Source organism: Hyla sarda, unplaced genomic scaffold (genome assembly GCF_029499605.1).
Source record: "Hyla sarda isolate aHylSar1 unplaced genomic scaffold, aHylSar1.hap1 scaffold_2078, whole genome shotgun sequence".
Lineage (NCBI taxonomy): Eukaryota > Metazoa > Chordata > Amphibia > Anura > Hylidae > Hyla > Hyla sarda.
In genome coordinates this window covers 18,475-35,068 of record NW_026608742.1, presented here as the reverse complement: position 1 = coordinate 35,068, position 16,594 = coordinate 18,475, and the positions used below count along the sequence as shown (strand labels likewise).

Sequence of the window (16,594 nt, the reverse complement as noted above, 5' to 3'; positions counted from 1 at the left end):
CAGGAACCCTTCTTACTCCTCCTACTTGCATGTGACACTGGGCTTAGGATCTGCATAGGAAACACACACACAAGCACACACCTACCTTTGTTGCCTGCAGATGCCTCCTTGGCTGTCCCCAAACGGTATCAAACCAACACCCACGGGAAGCTGTAAGCATAGAGGACATGCCTGCACCCCATTGGACTTACCTGTGTGGGTTAAACCCGGGTTATTTGACAACCTATGGCGGTGATGGTTCTGCTCAGGCAGAGCAGTGCTGATGCTCCTCATAAAGCTGTCGCTGCTGTGAAGGTTCTAGGTGACATCACAAATCCCTATGGTTACATACACAACAAAGCTGGGTTGTTGTTGTTTACACTCTGCAAGGCCTGTGGAAGTGAGTGACATCATAGCACTGTAGTTCTGAGGGTTCTAGATGGATGCAACAATCTCCTGTTGCTTCTATGAAGGCCATAATAGACGACATCACCAAACAGCTCCATAGTCACATACACAGCAAAGGAGAGATGTTGTTTACACCTAGTGATGTCAGTGGTATTGAGTGACATCACAGCACAGTGCTAAGGCTCCTGGGCCTGGACACAGCAGCGGCTGCAATATCTCAACGGAGAATACGTTTATATATATGTGTGTGTGTGCGCGTATATATATATATATATATATATATATATATATATATATATATATATATATATATATTTCTCCGCCGAAATCACTTTTAAACCCATTTCCACCTTTTTTTCCCTTCTCTTCCTCTTACTTTTTTTTCACGTTTTTTTTACGTTTTTCTCCTTTTCGCCTCTTTTCTGGGCGTATTATTCTTCTTTTTCTTCTTTTTTTTCATCTAATGCATACCCCATCAGTGCAGCAATGCTTATTCAATACCGCCAGCAGATGGATACACTGGGGGATAATTTTCTAAGGATTTATACTGATTTTTCCTGTCTGAATTTGTCGCACAGAAAGTTGCAGGCCAAATATGTGTGACATTTCTGCGACTTTAGCTTCTAGAGCATTTTTACAACATTATACATAGGTGCTGAATACATAAAAAGCGACTGTTCAGCGACAGACAAGTCGCATCGGCTGAAAGTAGGCCAGAATGTCAGTCCATGTTGGAGCAGGTTTAGATACAGTCTAAAGTATAGATCTCAAAGTCTGTGCACAGAATTTAGCAAGGGCCTCGCACCTTCTGATGCATCAGGTAGGTGCACAATAGCATAGCCTAACCCTCTGTACTTTGGTCTATATTGATGCGGGACATAGACAGCCAGCTGATGACCAATCCATTAGTGCAATGGATGGCTGGAAGCATTTGTCTTTGCCTTTGCAATACCACAGAAGCAATGCATGGTCAATGTACAGCAATGACACACCTGTGTGAACAGCCAGGAGACCCCCCCCCCCCCCCCATGTTATGTTACATAGTTACATAGTTAGTACGGTCGAAAAAAGACATATGTCCATCAAGTTCAACCAGGGAATTAAGGGGTAGGGGTGTGGCGCGATATTGGGGAAGGGATGAGATTTTATATTTCTTCATAAGCATTAATCTTATTTTGTCAATTAGGAACATTCAGCACCCACCCGCTATCAAGGCAGCTGCCTATCATGTCATGCCCTACCTGCACAGGTGTGCTGGCTACTCAAATGATCCAATTAAGGAGGCCATTTAGTCAGCAGCAGCAGAAGTCCTGTGCCTGGACGCTGCAACAGCGGCCAGACACAAGCAGAAGCAGAAGCAGCAGAAGCAGCAGCAGCACCACCTTTTGTTTTTTGGCTGCAGCAGCAGCAAGGCCCACAGGGCTGGCTAGCTGGCTAGCCAGCAAGCAGGTAGCAATGAAAGTAGGAATCTTTCTTTTTAACCCTGTAAGGGGGTGGTGCACTGTACCCGAAGATACTGCCATATCGGGTCAATGCATAGGGCGACGGAAGCAAGCTTCGAAATCGGCCCCCGTTCTCAAAAATCCATTTAATATATGGTCCCCAGATAGGGAACGTATCAGATATTAAACTGATAAGAACAGATACTACACTTGATCTTAGCCAAAAGGCCGAGAAGCGATAACCGTGAAAGGGGCGGGCCCAACAAGGTGCCCTTCATGGGCACTATCACTGCTTGCTGTCAGGGAGGCTGCCAGACAATTTTCCATGCACACTCTGGGCTGGGGGGCAGTCAACCACCAGTACACACATCAGAACCTAAACCCATACCATTATTGCTAAGCAGCAAGACAGGGGCCCATTGCACTCCCACGGGGCCTTTTTAAATGCAATCCATAACCCGGATTTGCCAGGAACCCTTCTTACTCCTCCTACTTGCATGTGACACTGGGCTTAGGATCTGCATAGGAAACACACACACAAGCACACACCTACCTTTGTTGCCTGCAGATGCCTCCTTGGCTGTCCCCAAACGGTATCAAACCAACACCCACGGGAAGCTGTAAGCATAGAGGACATGCCTGCACCCCATTGGACTTACCTGTGTGGGTTAAACCCGGGTTATTTGACAACCTATGGCGGTGATGGTTCTGCTCAGGCAGAGCAGTGCTGATGCTCCTCATAAAGCTGTCGCTGCTGTGAAGGTTCTAGGTGACATCACAAATCCCTATGGTTACATACACAACAAAGCTGGGTTGTTGTTGTTTACACTCTGCAAGGCCTGTGGAAGTGAGTGACATCATAGCACTGTAGTTCTGAGGGTTCTAGATGGATGCAACAATCTCCTGTTGCTTCTATGAAGGCTATAATAGACGACATCACCAAACAGCTCCATAGTCACATACACAGCAAAGGAGAGATGTTGTTTACACCTAGTGATGTCAGTGGTATTGAGTGACATCACAGCACAGTGCTAAGGCTCCTGGGCCTGTACACAGCAGCGGCTGCAATATCTCAACGGAGAATACGTTTATATATATGTGTGTGTGTGCGCGTATATATATATATATATATATATATATATATATATATATATATATTTCTCCGCCGAAATCACTTTTAAACCCATTTCCACCTTTTTTTCCCTTCTCTTCCTCTTACTTTTTTTTCACGTTTTTTTACGTTTTTCTCCTTTTCGCCTCTTTTCTGGGCGTATTATTCTTCTTTTTCTTCTTTTTTTTCGTCTAATGCATACCCCATCAGTGCAGCAATGCTTATTCAATACCGCCAGCAGATGGAGACACTGGGGGATAATTTTCTAAGGATTTATACTGATTTTTCCTGTCTGAATTTGTCGCACAGAAAGTTGCAGGCCAAATATGTGTGACATTTCTGCGACTTTAGCTTCTAGAGCATTTTTACAACATTATACATAGGTGCTGAATACATAAAAAGCGACTGTTCAGCGACAGACAAGTCGCATCGGCTGAAAGTAGGCCAGAATGTCAGTCCATGTTGGAGCAGGTTTAGATACAGTCTAAAGTATAGATCTCAAAGTCTGTGCACAGAATTTAGCAAGGGCCTCGCACCTTCTGATGCATCAGGTAGGTGCACAATAGCATAGCCTAACCCTCTGTACTTTGGTCTATATTGATGCGGGACATAGACAGCCAGCTGATGACCAATCCATTAGTGCAATGGATGGCTGGAAGCATTTGTCTTTGCCTTTGCAATACCACAGAAGCAATGCATGGTCAATGTACAGCAATGACACACCTGTGTGAACAGCCAGGAGACCCCCCCCCCCCCCCCCATGTTATGTTACATAGTTACATAGTTAGTACGGTCGAAAAAAGACATATGTCCATCAAGTTCAACCAGGGAATTAAGGGGTAGGGGTGTGGCGCGATATTGGGGAAGGGATGAGATTTTATATTTCTTCATAAGCATTAATCTTATTTTGTCAATTAGGAACATTCAGCACCCACCCGCTATCAAGGCAGCTGCCTATCATGTCATGCCCTACCTGCACAGGTGTGCTGGCTACTCAAATGATCCAATTAAGGAGGCCATTTAGTCAGCAGCAGCAGAAGTCCTGTGCCTGGACGCTGCAACAGCGGCCAGACACAAGCAGAAGCAGAAGCAGCAGAAGCAGCAGCAGCACCACCTTTTGTTTTTTGGCTGCAGCAGCAGCAAGGCCCACAGGGCTGGCTAGCTGGCTAGCCAGCAAGCAGGTAGCAATGAAAGTAGGAATCTTTCTTTTTAACCCTGTAAGGGGGTGGTGCACTGTACCCGAAGATACTGCCATATCGGGTCAATGCATAGGGCGACGGAAGCAAGCTTCGAAATCGGCCCCCGTTCTCAAAAATCCATTTAATATATGGTCCCCAGATAGGGGACGTATCAGATATTAAACTGATAAGAACAGATACTACACTTGATCTTAGCCAAAAGGCCGAGAAGCGATAACCGTGAAAGGGGCGGGCCCAACAAGGTGCCCTTCATGGGCACTATCACTGCTTGCTGTCAGGGAGGCTGCCAGACAATTTTCCAAGCACACTCTGGGCTGGGGGGCAGTCAACCACCAGTACACACAGCAGAACCTAAACCCATACCATTATTGCTAAGCAGCAAGACAGGGGCCCATTGCACTCCCACGGGGCCTTTTTAAATGCAATCCATAACCCGGATTTGCCAGGAACCCTTCTTACTCCTCCTACTTGCATGTGACACTGGGCTTAGGATCTGCATAGGAAACACACACACAAGCACACACCTACCTTTGTTGCCTGCAGATGCCTCCTTGGCTGTCCCCAAACGGTATCAAACCAACACCCACGGGAAGCTGTAAGCATAGAGGACATGCCTGCACCCCATTGGACTTACCTGTGTGGGTTAAACCCGGGTTATTTGACAACCTATGGCGGTGATGGTTCTGCTCAGGCAGAGCAGTGCTGATGCTCCTCATAAAGCTGTCGCTGCTGTGAAGGTTCTAGGTGACATCACAAATCCCTATGGTTACATACACAACAAAGCTGGGTTGTTGTTGTTTACACTCTGCAAGGCCTGTGGAAGTGAGTGACATCATAGCACTGTAGTTCTGAGGGTTCTAGATGGATGCAACAATCTCCTGTTGCTTCTATGAAGGCCATAATAGACGACATCACCAAACAGCTCCATAGTCACATACACAGCAAAGGAGAGATGTTGTTTACACCTAGTGATGTCAGTGGTATTGAGTGACATCACAGCACAGTGCTAAGGCTCCTGGGCCTGGACACAGCAGCGGCTGCAATATCTCAACGGAGAATACGTTTATATATATGTGTGTGTGTGCGCGTATATATATATATATATATATATATATATATATATATATATATTTCTCCGCCGAAATCACTTTTAAACCCATTTCCACCTTTTTTTCCCTTCTCTTCCTCTTACTTTTTTTTCACGTTTTTTTACGTTTTTCTCCTTTTCGCCTCTTTTCTGGGCGTATTATTCTTCTTTTTCTTCTTTTTTTTCGTCTAATGCATACCCCATCAGTGCAGCAATGCTTATTCAATACCGCCAGCAGATGGAGACACTGGGGGATAATTTTCTAAGGATTTATACTGATTTTTCCTGTCTGAATTTGTCGCACAGAAAGTTGCAGGCCAAATATGTGTGACATTTCTGCGACTTTAGCTTCTAGAGCATTTTTACAACATTATACATAGGTGCTGAATACATAAAAAGCGACTGTTCAGCGACAGACAAGTCGCATCGGCTGAAAGTAGGCCAGAATGTCAGTCCATGTTGGAGCAGGTTTAGATACAGTCTAAAGTATAGATCTCAAAGTCTGTGCACAGAATTTAGCAAGGGCCTCGCACCTTCTGATGCATCAGGTAGGTGCACAATAGCATAGCCTAACCCTCTGTACTTTGGTCTATATTGATGCGGGACATAGACAGCCAGCTGATGACCAATCCATTAGTGCAATGGATGGCTGGAAGCATTTGTCTTTGCCTTTGCAATACCACAGAAGCAATGCATGGTCAATGTACAGCAATGACACACCTGTGTGAACAGCCAGGAGACCCCCCCCCCCCCCCCCATGTTATGTTACATAGTTACATAGTTAGTACGGTCGAAAAAAGACATATGTCCATCAAGTTCAACCAGGGAATTAAGGGGTAGGGGTGTGGCGCGATATTGGGGAAGGGATGAGATTTTATATTTCTTCATAAGCATTAATCTTATTTTGTCAATTAGGAACATTCAGCACCCACCCGCTATCAAGGCAGCTGCCTATCATGTCATGCCCTACCTGCACAGGTGTGCTGGCTACTCAAATGATCCAATTAAGGAGGCCATTTAGTCAGCAGCAGCAGAAGTCCTGTGCCTGGACGCTCCAACAGCGGCCAGACACAAGCAGAAGCAGCAGAAGCAGCAGAAGCAGCAGCAGCACCACCTTTTGTTTTTTGGCTGCAGCAGCAGCAAGGCCCACAGGGCTGGCTAGCTGGCTAGCCAGCAAGCAGGTAGCAATGAAAGTAGGAATCTTTCTTTTTAACCCTGTAAGGGGGTGGTGCACTGTACCCGAAGATACTGCCATATCGGGTCAATGCATAGGGCGACGGAAGCAAGCTTCGAAATCGGCCCCCGTTCTCAAAAATCCATTTAATATATGGTCCCCAGATAGGGGACGTATCAGATATTAAACTGATAAGAACAGATACTACACTTGATCTTAGCCAAAAGGCCGAGAAGCGATAACCGTGAAAGGGGCGGGCCCAACAAGGTGCCCTTCATGGGCACTATCACTGCTTGCTGTCAGGGAGGCTGCCAGACAATTTTCCATGCACACTCTGGGCTGGGGGGCAGTCAACCACCAGTACACACAGCAGAACCTAAACCCATACCATTATTGCTAAGCAGCAAGACAGGGGCCCATTGCACTCCCACGGGGCCTTTTTAAATGCAATCCATAACCCGGATTTGCCAGGAACCCTTCTTACTCCTCCTACTTGCATGTGACACTGGGCTTAGGATCTGCATAGGAAACACACACACAAGCACACACCTACCTTTGTTGCCTGCAGATGCCTCCTTGGCTGTCCCCAAACGGTATCAAACCAACACCCACGGGAAGCTGTAAGCATAGAGGACATGCCTGCACCCCATTGGACTTACCTGTGTGGGTTAAACCCGGGTTATTTGACAACCTATGGCGGTGATGGTTCTGCTCAGGCAGAGCAGTGCTGATGCTCCTCATAAAGCTGTCGCTGCTGTGAAGGTTCTAGGTGACATCACAAATCCCTATGGTTACATACACAACAAAGCTGGGTTGTTGTTGTTTACACTCTGCAAGGCCTGTGGAAGTGAGTGACATCATAGCACTGTAGTTCTGAGGGTTCTAGATGGATGCAACAATCTCCTGTTGCTTCTATGAAGGCCATAATAGACGACATCACCAAACAGCTCCATAGTCACATACACAGCAAAGGAGAGATGTTGTTTACACCTAGTGATGTCAGTGGTATTGAGTGACATCACAGCACAGTGCTAAGGCTCCTGGGCCTGGACACAGCAGCGGCTGCAATATCTCAACGGAGAATACGTTTATATATATGTGTGTGTGTGCGCGTATATATATATATATATATATATATATATATATATATATATATTTCTCCGCCGAAATCACTTTTAAACCCATTTCCACCTTTTTTTCCCTTCTCTTCCTCTTACTTTTTTTTCACGTTTTTTTACGTTTTTCTCCTTTTCGCCTCTTTTCTGGGCGTATTATTCTTCTTTTTCTTCTTTTTTTTCGTCTAATGCATACCCCATCAGTGCAGCAATGCTTATTCAATACCGCCAGCAGATGGAGACACTGGGGGATAATTTTCTAAGGATTTATACTGATTTTTCCTGTCTGAATTTGTCGCACAGAAAGTTGCAGGCCAAATATGTGTGACATTTCTGCGACTTTAGCTTCTAGAGCATTTTTACAACATTATACATAGGTGCTGAATACATAAAAAGCGACTGTTCAGCGACAGACAAGTCGCATCGGCTGAAAGTAGGCCAGAATGTCAGTCCATGTTGGAGCAGGTTTAGATACAGTCTAAAGTATAGATCTCAAAGTCTGTGCACAGAATTTAGCAAGGGCCTCGCACCTTCTGATGCATCAGGTAGGTGCACAATAGCATAGCCTAACCCTCTGTACTTTGGTCTATATTGATGCGGGACATAGACAGCCAGCTGATGACCAATCCATTAGTGCAATGGATGGCTGGAAGCATTTGTCTTTGCCTTTGCAATACCACAGAAGCAATGCATGGTCAATGTACAGCAATGACACACCTGTGTGAACAGCCAGGAGACCCCCCCCCCCCCCCCCATGTTATGTTACATAGTTACATAGTTAGTACGGTCGAAAAAAGACATATGTCCATCAAGTTCAACCAGGGAATTAAGGGGTAGGGGTGTGGCGCGATATTGGGGAAGGGATGAGATTTTATATTTCTTCATAAGCATTAATCTTATTTTGTCAATTAGGAACATTCAGCACCCACCCGCTATCAAGGCAGCTGCCTATCATGTCATGCCCTACCTGCACAGGTGTGCTGGCTACTCAAATGATCCAATTAAGGAGGCCATTTAGTCAGCAGCAGCAGAAGTCCTGTGCCTGGACGCTCCAACAGCGGCCAGACACAAGCAGAAGCAGAAGCAGCAGCAGCACCACCTTTTGTTTTTTGGCTGCAGCAGCAGCAAGGCCCACAGGGCTGGCTAGCTGGCTAGCCAGCAAGCAGGTAGCAATGAAAGTAGGAATCTTTCTTTTTAACCCTGTAAGGGGGTGGTGCACTGTACCCGAAGATACTGCCATATCGGGTCAATGCATAGGGCGACGGAAGCAAGCTTCGAAATCGGCCCCCGTTCTCAAAAATCCATTTAATATATGGTCCCCAGATAGGGGACGTATCAGATATTAAACTGATAAGAACAGATACTACACTTGATCTTAGCCAAAAGGCCGAGAAGCGATAACCGTGAAAGGGGCGGGCCCAACAAGGTGCCCTTCATGGGCACTATCACTGCTTGCTGTCAGGGAGGCTGCCAGACAATTTTCCATGCACACTCTGGGCTGGGGGGCAGTCAACCACCAGTACACACAGCAGAACCTAAACCCATACCATTATTGCTAAGCAGCAAGACAGGGGCCCATTGCACTCCCACGGGGCCTTTTTAAATGCAATCCATAACCCGGATTTGCCAGGAACCCTTCTTACTCCTCCTACTTGCATGTGACACTGGGCTTAGGATCTGCATAGGAAACACACACACAAGCACACACCTACCTTTGTTGCCTGCAGATGCCTCCTTGGCTGTCCCCAAACGGTATCAAACCAACACCCACGGGAAGCTGTAGGCATAGAGGACATGCCTGCACCCCATTGGACTTACCTGTGTGGGTTAAACCCGGGTTATTTGACAACCTATGGCGGTGATGGTTCTGCTCAGGCAGAGCAGTGCTGATGCTCCTCATAAAGCTGTCGCTGCTGTGAAGGTTCTAGGTGACATCACAAATCCCTATGGTTACATACACAACAAAGCTGGGTTGTTGTTGTTTACACTCTGCAAGGCCTGTGGAAGTGAGTGACATCATAGCACTGTAGTTCTGAGGGTTCTAGATGGATGCAACAATCTCCTGTTGCTTCTATGAAGGCCATAATAGACGACATCACCAAACAGCTCCATAGTCACATACACAGCAAAGGAGAGATGTTGTTTACACCTAGTGATGTCAGTGGTATTGAGTGACATCACAGCACAGTGCTAAGGCTCCTGGGCCTGGACACAGCAGCGGCTGCAATATCTCAACGGAGAATACGTTTATATATATGTGTGTGTGTGCGCGTATATATATATATATATATATATATATATATATATATTTCTCCGCCGAAATCACTTTTAAACCCATTTCCACCTTTTTTTCCCTTCTCTTCCTCTTACTTTTTTTTCACGTTTTTTTACGTTTTTCTCCTTTTCGCCTCTTTTCTGGGCGTATTATTCTTCTTTTTCTTCTTTTTTTCGTCTAATGCATACCCCATCAGTGCAGCAATGCTTATTCAATACCACCAGCAGATGGAGACACTGGGGGATAATTTTCTAAGGATTTATACTGATTTTTCCTGTCTGAATTTGTCGCACAGAAAGTTGCAGGCCAAATATGTGTGACATTTCTGCGACTTTAGCTTCTAGAGCATTTTTACAACATTATACATAGGTGCTGAATACATAAAAAGCGACTGTTCAGCGACAGACAAGTCGCATCGGCTGAAAGTAGGCCAGAATGTCAGTCCATGTTGGAGCAGGTTTAGATACAGTCTAAAGTATAGATCTCAAAGTCTGTGCACAGAATTTAGCAAGGGCCTCGCACCTTCTGATGCATCAGGTAGGTGCACAATAGCATAGCCTAACCCTCTGTACTTTGGTCTATATTGATGCGGGACATAGACAGCCAGCTGATGACCAATCCATTAGTGCAATGGATGGCTGGAAGCATTTGTCTTTGCCTTTGCAATACCACAGAAGCAATGCATGGTCAATGTACAGCAATGACACACCTGTGTGAACAGCCAGGAGACCCCCCCCCCCCCCCATGTTATGTTACATAGTTACATAGTTAGTACGGTCGAAAAAAGACATATGTCCATCAAGTTCAACCAGGGAATCAAGGGGTAGGGGTGTGGCGCGATATTGGGGAAGGGATGAGATTTTATATTTCTTCATAAGCATTAATCTTATTTTGTCAATTAGGAACATTCAGCACCCACCCGCTATCAAGGCAGCTGCCTATCATGTCATGCCCTACCTGCACAGGTGTGCTGGCTACTCAAATGATCCAATTAAGGAGGCCATTTAGTCAGCAGCAGCAGAAGTCCTGTGCCTGGACGCTCCAACAGCGGCCAGACACAAGCAGAAGCAGAAGCAGCAGAAGCAGCAGCAGCACCACCTTTTGTTTTTTGGCTGCAGCAGCAGCAAGGCCCACAGGGCTGGCTAGCTGGCTAGCCAGCAAGCAGGTAGCAATGAAAGTAGGAATCTTTCTTTTTAACCCTGTAAGGGGGTGGTGCACTGTACCCGAAGATACTGCCATATCGGGTCAATGCATAGGGCAACGGAAGCAAGCTTCGAAATCGGCCCCCGTTCTCAAAAATCCATTTAATATATGGTCCCCAGATAGGGGACGTATCAGATATTAAACTGATAAGAACAGATACTACACTTGATCTTAGCCAAAAGGCCGAGAAGCGATAACCGTGAAAGGGGCGGGCCCAACAAGGTGCCCTTCATGGGCATATCACTGCTTGCTGTCAGGGAGGCTGCCAGACAATTTTCCATGCACACTCTGGGCTGGGGGGCAGTCAACCACCAGTACACACAGCAGAACCTAAACCAATACCATTATTGCTAAGCAGCAAGACAGGGGCCCATTGCACTCCCACGGGGCCTTTTTAAATGCAATCCATAACCCGGATTTGCCAGGAACCCTTCTTACTCCTCCTACTTGCATGTGACACTGGGCTTAGGATCTGCATAGGAAACACACACACAAGCACACACCTACCTTTGTTGCCTGCAGATGCCTCCTTGGCTGTCCCCAAATGGTATCAAACCAACACCCACGGGAAGCTGTAAGCATAGAGGACATGCCTGCACCCCATTGGACTTACCTGTGTGGGTTAAACCCGGGTTATTTGACAACCTATGGCGGTGATGGTTCTGCTCAGGCAGAGCAGTGCTGATGCTCCTCATAAAGCTGTCGCTGCTGTGAAGGTTCTAGGTGACATCACAAATCCCTATGGTTACATACACAACAAAGCTGGGTTGTTGTTGTTTACACTCTGCAAGGCCTGTGGAAGTGAGTGACATCATAGCACTGTAGTTCTGAGGGTTCTAGATGGATGCAACAATCTCCTGTTGCTTCTATGAAGGCCATAATAGACGACATCACCAAACAGCTCCATAGTCACATACACAGCAAAGGAGAGATGTTGTTTACACCTAGTGATGTCAGTGGTATTGAGTGACATCACAGCACAGTGCTAAGGCTCCTGGGCCTGGACACAGCAGCGGCTGCAATATCTCAACGGAGAATACGTTTATATATATGTGTGTGTGTGCGCGTATATATATATATATATATATATATATATATATATATATATATATTTCTCCGCCGAAATCACTTTTAAACCCATTTCCACCTTTTTTTCCCTTCTCTTCCTCTTACTTTTTTTTCACGTTTTTTTACGTTTTTCTCCTTTTCGCCTCTTTTCTGGGCGTATTATTCTTCTTTTTCTTCTTTTTTTTCGTCTAATGCATACCCCATCAGTGCAGCAATGCTTATTCAATACCGCCAGCAGATGGAGACACTGGGGGATAATTTTCTAAGGATTTATACTGATTTTTCCTGTCTGAATTTGTCGCACAGAAAGTTGCAGGCCAAATATGTGTGACATTTCTGCGACTTTAGCTTCTAGAGCATTTTTACAACATTATACATAGGTGCTGAATACATAAAAAGCGACTGTTCAGCGACAGACAAGTCGCATCGGCTGAAAGTAGGCCAGAATGTCAGTCCATGTTGGAGCAGGTTTAGATACAGTCTAAAGTATAGATCTCAAAGTCTGTGCACAGAATTTAGCAAGGGCCTCGCACCTTCTGATGCATCAGGTAGGTGCACAATAGCATAGCCTAACCCTCTGTACTTTGGTCTATATTGATGCGGGACATAGACAGCCAGCTGATGACCAATCCATTAGTGCAATGGATGGCTGGAAGCATTTGTCTTTGCCTTTGCAATACCACAGAAGCAATGCATGGTCAATGTACAGCAATGACACACCTGTGTGAACAGCCAGGAGACCCCCCCCCCCCCCCATGTTATGTTACATAGTTACATAGTTAGTACGGTCGAAAAAAGACATATGTCCATCAAGTTCAACCAGGGAATCAAGGGGTAGGGGTGTGGCGCGATATTGGGGAAGGGATGAGATTTTATATTTCTTCATAAGCATTAATCTTATTTTGTCAATTAGGAACATTCAGCACCCACCCGCTATCAAGGCAGCTGCCTATCATGTCATGCCCTACCTGCACAGGTGTGCTGGCTACTCAAATGATCCAATTAAGGAGGCCATTTAGTCAGCAGCAGCAGAAGTCCTGTGCCTGGACGCTCCAACAGCGGCCAGACACAAGCAGAAGCAGAAGCAGCAGAAGCAGCAGCAGCACCACCTTTTGTTTTTTGGCTGCAGCAGCAGCAAGGCCCACAGGGCTGGCTAGCTGGCTAGCCAGCAAGCAGGTAGCAATGAAAGTAGGAATCTTTCTTTTTAACCCTGTAAGGGGGTGGTGCACTGTACCCGAAGATACTGCCATATCGGGTCAATGCATAGGGCGACGGAAGCAAGCTTCGAAATCGGCCCCCGTTCTCAAAAATCCATTTAATATATGGTCCCCAGATAGGGGACGTATCAGATATTAAACTGATAAGAACAGATACTACACTTGATCTTAGCCAAAAGGCCGAGAAGCGATAACCGTGAAAGGGGCGGGCCCAACAAGGTGCCCTTCATGGGCACTATCACTGCTTGCTGTCAGGGAGGCTGCCAGACAATTTTCCATGCACACTCTGGGCTGGGGGGCAGTCAACCACCAGTACACACAGCAGAACCTAAACCCATACCATTATTGCTAAGCAGCAAGACAGGGGCCCATTGCACTCCCACGGGGCCTTTTTAAATGCAATCCATAACCCGGATTTGCCAGGAACCCTTCTTACTCCTCCTACTTGCATGTGACACTGGGCTTAGGATCTGCATAGGAAACACACACACAAGCACACACCTACCTTTGTTGCCTGCAGATGCCTCCTTGGCTGTCCCCAAACGGTATCAAACCAACACCCACGGGAAGCTGTAAGCATAGAGGACATGCCTGCACCCCATTGGACTTACCTGTGTGGGTTAAACCCGGGTTATTTGACAACCTATGGCGGTGATGGTTCTGCTCAGGCAGAGCAGTGCTGATGCTCCTCATAAAGCTGTCGCTGCTGTGAAGGTTCTAGGTGACATCACAAATCCCTATGGTTACATACACAACAAAGCTGGGTTGTTGTTGTTTACACTCTGCAAGGCCTGTGGAAGTGAGTGACATCATAGCACTGTAGTTCTGAGGGTTCTAGATGGATGCAACAATCTCCTGTTGCTTCTATGAAGGCCATAATAGACGACATCACCAAACAGCTCCATAGTCACATACACAGCAAAGGAGAGATGTTGTTTACACCTAGTGATGTCAGTGGTATTGAGTGACATCACAGCACAGTGCTAAGGCTCCTGGGCCTGGACACAGCAGCGGCTGCAATATCTCAACGGAGAATACGTTTATATATATGTGTGTGTGTGCGCGTATATATATATATATATATATATATATATATATATATATATTTCTCCGCCGAAATCACTTTTAAACCCATTTCCACCTTTTTTTCCCTTCTCTTCCTCTTACTTTTTTTTCACGTTTTTTTACGTTTTTCTCCTTTTCGCCTCTTTTCTGGGCGTATTATTCTTCTTTTTCTTCTTTTTTTTCGTCTAATGCATACCCCATCAGTGCAGCAATGCTTATTCAATACCGCCAGCAGATGGAGACACTGGGGGATAATTTTCTAAGGATTTATACTGATTTTTCCTGTCTGAATTTGTCGCACAGAAAGTTGCAGGCCAAATATGTGTGACATTTCTGCGACTTTAGCTTCTAGAGCATTTTTACAACATTATACATAGGTGCTGAATACATAAAAAGCGACTGTTCAGCGACAGACAAGTCGCATCGGCTGAAAGTAGGCCAGAATGTCAGTCCATGTTGGAGCAGGTTTAGATACAGTCTAAAGTATAGATCTCAAAGTCTGTGCACAGAATTTAGCAAGGGCCTCGCACCTTCTGATGCATCAGGTAGGTGCACAATAGCATAGCCTAACCCTCTGTACTTTGGTCTATATTGATGCGGGACATAGACAGCCAGCTGATGACCAATCCATTAGTGCAATGGATGGCTGGAAGCATTTGTCTTTGCCTTTGCAATACCACAGAAGCAATGCATGGTCAATGTACAGCAATGACACACCTGTGTGAACAGCCAGGAGACCCCCCCCCCCCCCCCCATGTTATGTTACATAGTTACATAGTTAGTACAGTCGAAAAAAGACATATGTCCATCAAGTTCAACCAGGGAATTAAGGGGTAGGGGTGTGGCGCGATATTGGGGAAGGGATGAGATTTTATATTTCTTCATAAGCATTAATCTTATTTTGTCAATTAGGAACATTCAGCACCCACCCGCTATCAAGGCAGCTGCCTATCATGTCATGCCCTACCTGCACAGGTGTGCTGGCTACTCAAATGATCCAATTAAGGAGGCCATTTAGTCAGCAGCAGCAGAAGTCCTGTGCCTGGACGCTCCAACAGCGGCCAGACACAAGCAGAAGCAGAAGCAGCAGAAGCAGCAGCAGCACCACCTTTTGTTTTTTGGCTGCAGCAGCAGCAAGGCCCACAGGGCTGGCTAGCTGGCTAGCCAGCAAGCAGGTAGCAATGAAAGTAGGAATCTTTCTTTTTAACCCTGTAAGGGGGTGGTGCACTGTACCCGAAGATACTGCCATATCGGGTCAATGCATAGGGCGACGGAAGCAAGCTTCGAAATCGGCCCCCGTTCTCAAAAATCCATTTAATATATGGTCCCCAGATAGGGGACGTATCAGATATTAAACTGATAAGAACAGATACTACACTTGATCTTAGCCAAAAGGCCGAGAAGCGATAACCGTGAAAGGGGCGGGCCCAACAAGGTGCCCTTCATGGGCACTATCACTGCTTGCTGTCAGGGAGGCTGCCAGACAATTTTCCATGCACACTCTGGGCTGGGGGGCAGTCAACCACCAGTACACACAGCAGAACCTAAACCCATACCATTATTGCTAAGCAGCAAGACAGGGGCCCATTGCACTCCCACGGGGCCTTTTTAAATGCAATCCATAACCCGGATTTGCCAGGAACCCTTCTTACTCCTCCTACTTGCATGTGACACTGGGCTTAGGATCTGCATAGGAAACACACACACAAGCACACACCTACCTTTGTTGCCTGCAGATGCCTCCTTGGCTGTCCCCAAACGGTATCAAACCAACACCCACGGGAAGCTGTAAGCATAGAGGACATGCCTGCACCCCATTGGACTTACCTGTGTGGGTTAAACCCGGGTTATTTGACAACCTATGGCGGTGATGGTTCTGCTCAGGCAGAGCAGTGCTGATGCTCCTCATAAAGCTGTCGCTGCTGTGAAGGTTCTAGGTGACATCACAAATCCCTATGGTTACATACACAACAAAGCTGGGTTGTTGTTGTTTACACTCTGCAAGGCCTGTGGAAGTGAGTGACATCATAGCACTGTAGTTCTGAGGGTTCTAGATGGATGCAACAATCTCCTGTTGCTTCTATGAAGGCCATAATAGACGACATCACCAAACAGCTCCATAGTCACATACACAGCAAAGGAGAGATGTTGTTTACACCTAGTGATGTCAGTGGTATTGAGTGACATCACAGCACAGTGCTAAGGCTCCTGGGCCTGGACACAGCAGCGGCTGCAATATCTCAACGGAGAA

General features: G+C 46.2%; 7 non-coding genes across 7 annotated transcripts; all 7 read right to left on the bottom strand.

Annotated features, from left to right (window-relative positions):
• Positions 1 to 1,878: 1,878 nt before the first annotated feature.
• LOC130318855 (U2 spliceosomal RNA) lies at positions 1,879 to 2,069 on the bottom strand. Its single transcript, XR_008865296.1, has one exon. It is a non-coding gene; the product is annotated as a U2 spliceosomal RNA (small nuclear RNA).
• A 2,094-nt stretch (positions 2,070 to 4,163) lies between these two features.
• LOC130318842 (U2 spliceosomal RNA) lies at positions 4,164 to 4,354 on the bottom strand. Its single transcript, XR_008865285.1, has one exon. It is a non-coding gene; the product is annotated as a U2 spliceosomal RNA (small nuclear RNA).
• A 2,095-nt stretch (positions 4,355 to 6,449) lies between these two features.
• LOC130318841 (U2 spliceosomal RNA) lies at positions 6,450 to 6,640 on the bottom strand. The gene has a single exon (XR_008865284.1). It is a non-coding gene; the product is annotated as a U2 spliceosomal RNA (small nuclear RNA).
• A 2,083-nt stretch (positions 6,641 to 8,723) lies between these two features.
• Positions 8,724 to 8,914, bottom strand: LOC130318840 (U2 spliceosomal RNA). The gene has a single exon (XR_008865283.1). It is a non-coding gene; the product is annotated as a U2 spliceosomal RNA (small nuclear RNA).
• Positions 8,915 to 10,997: 2,083 nt separating this feature from the next.
• On the bottom strand, positions 10,998 to 11,188 carry LOC130318854 (U2 spliceosomal RNA). Its single transcript, XR_008865295.1, has one exon. It is a non-coding gene; the product is annotated as a U2 spliceosomal RNA (small nuclear RNA).
• Positions 11,189 to 13,279: 2,091 nt separating this feature from the next.
• Positions 13,280 to 13,470, bottom strand: LOC130318839 (U2 spliceosomal RNA). The gene has a single exon (XR_008865282.1). It is a non-coding gene; the product is annotated as a U2 spliceosomal RNA (small nuclear RNA).
• Positions 13,471 to 15,560: 2,090 nt separating this feature from the next.
• On the bottom strand, positions 15,561 to 15,751 carry LOC130318837 (U2 spliceosomal RNA). The gene has a single exon (XR_008865281.1). It is a non-coding gene; the product is annotated as a U2 spliceosomal RNA (small nuclear RNA).
• Positions 15,752 to 16,594: the final 843 nt, after the last annotated feature.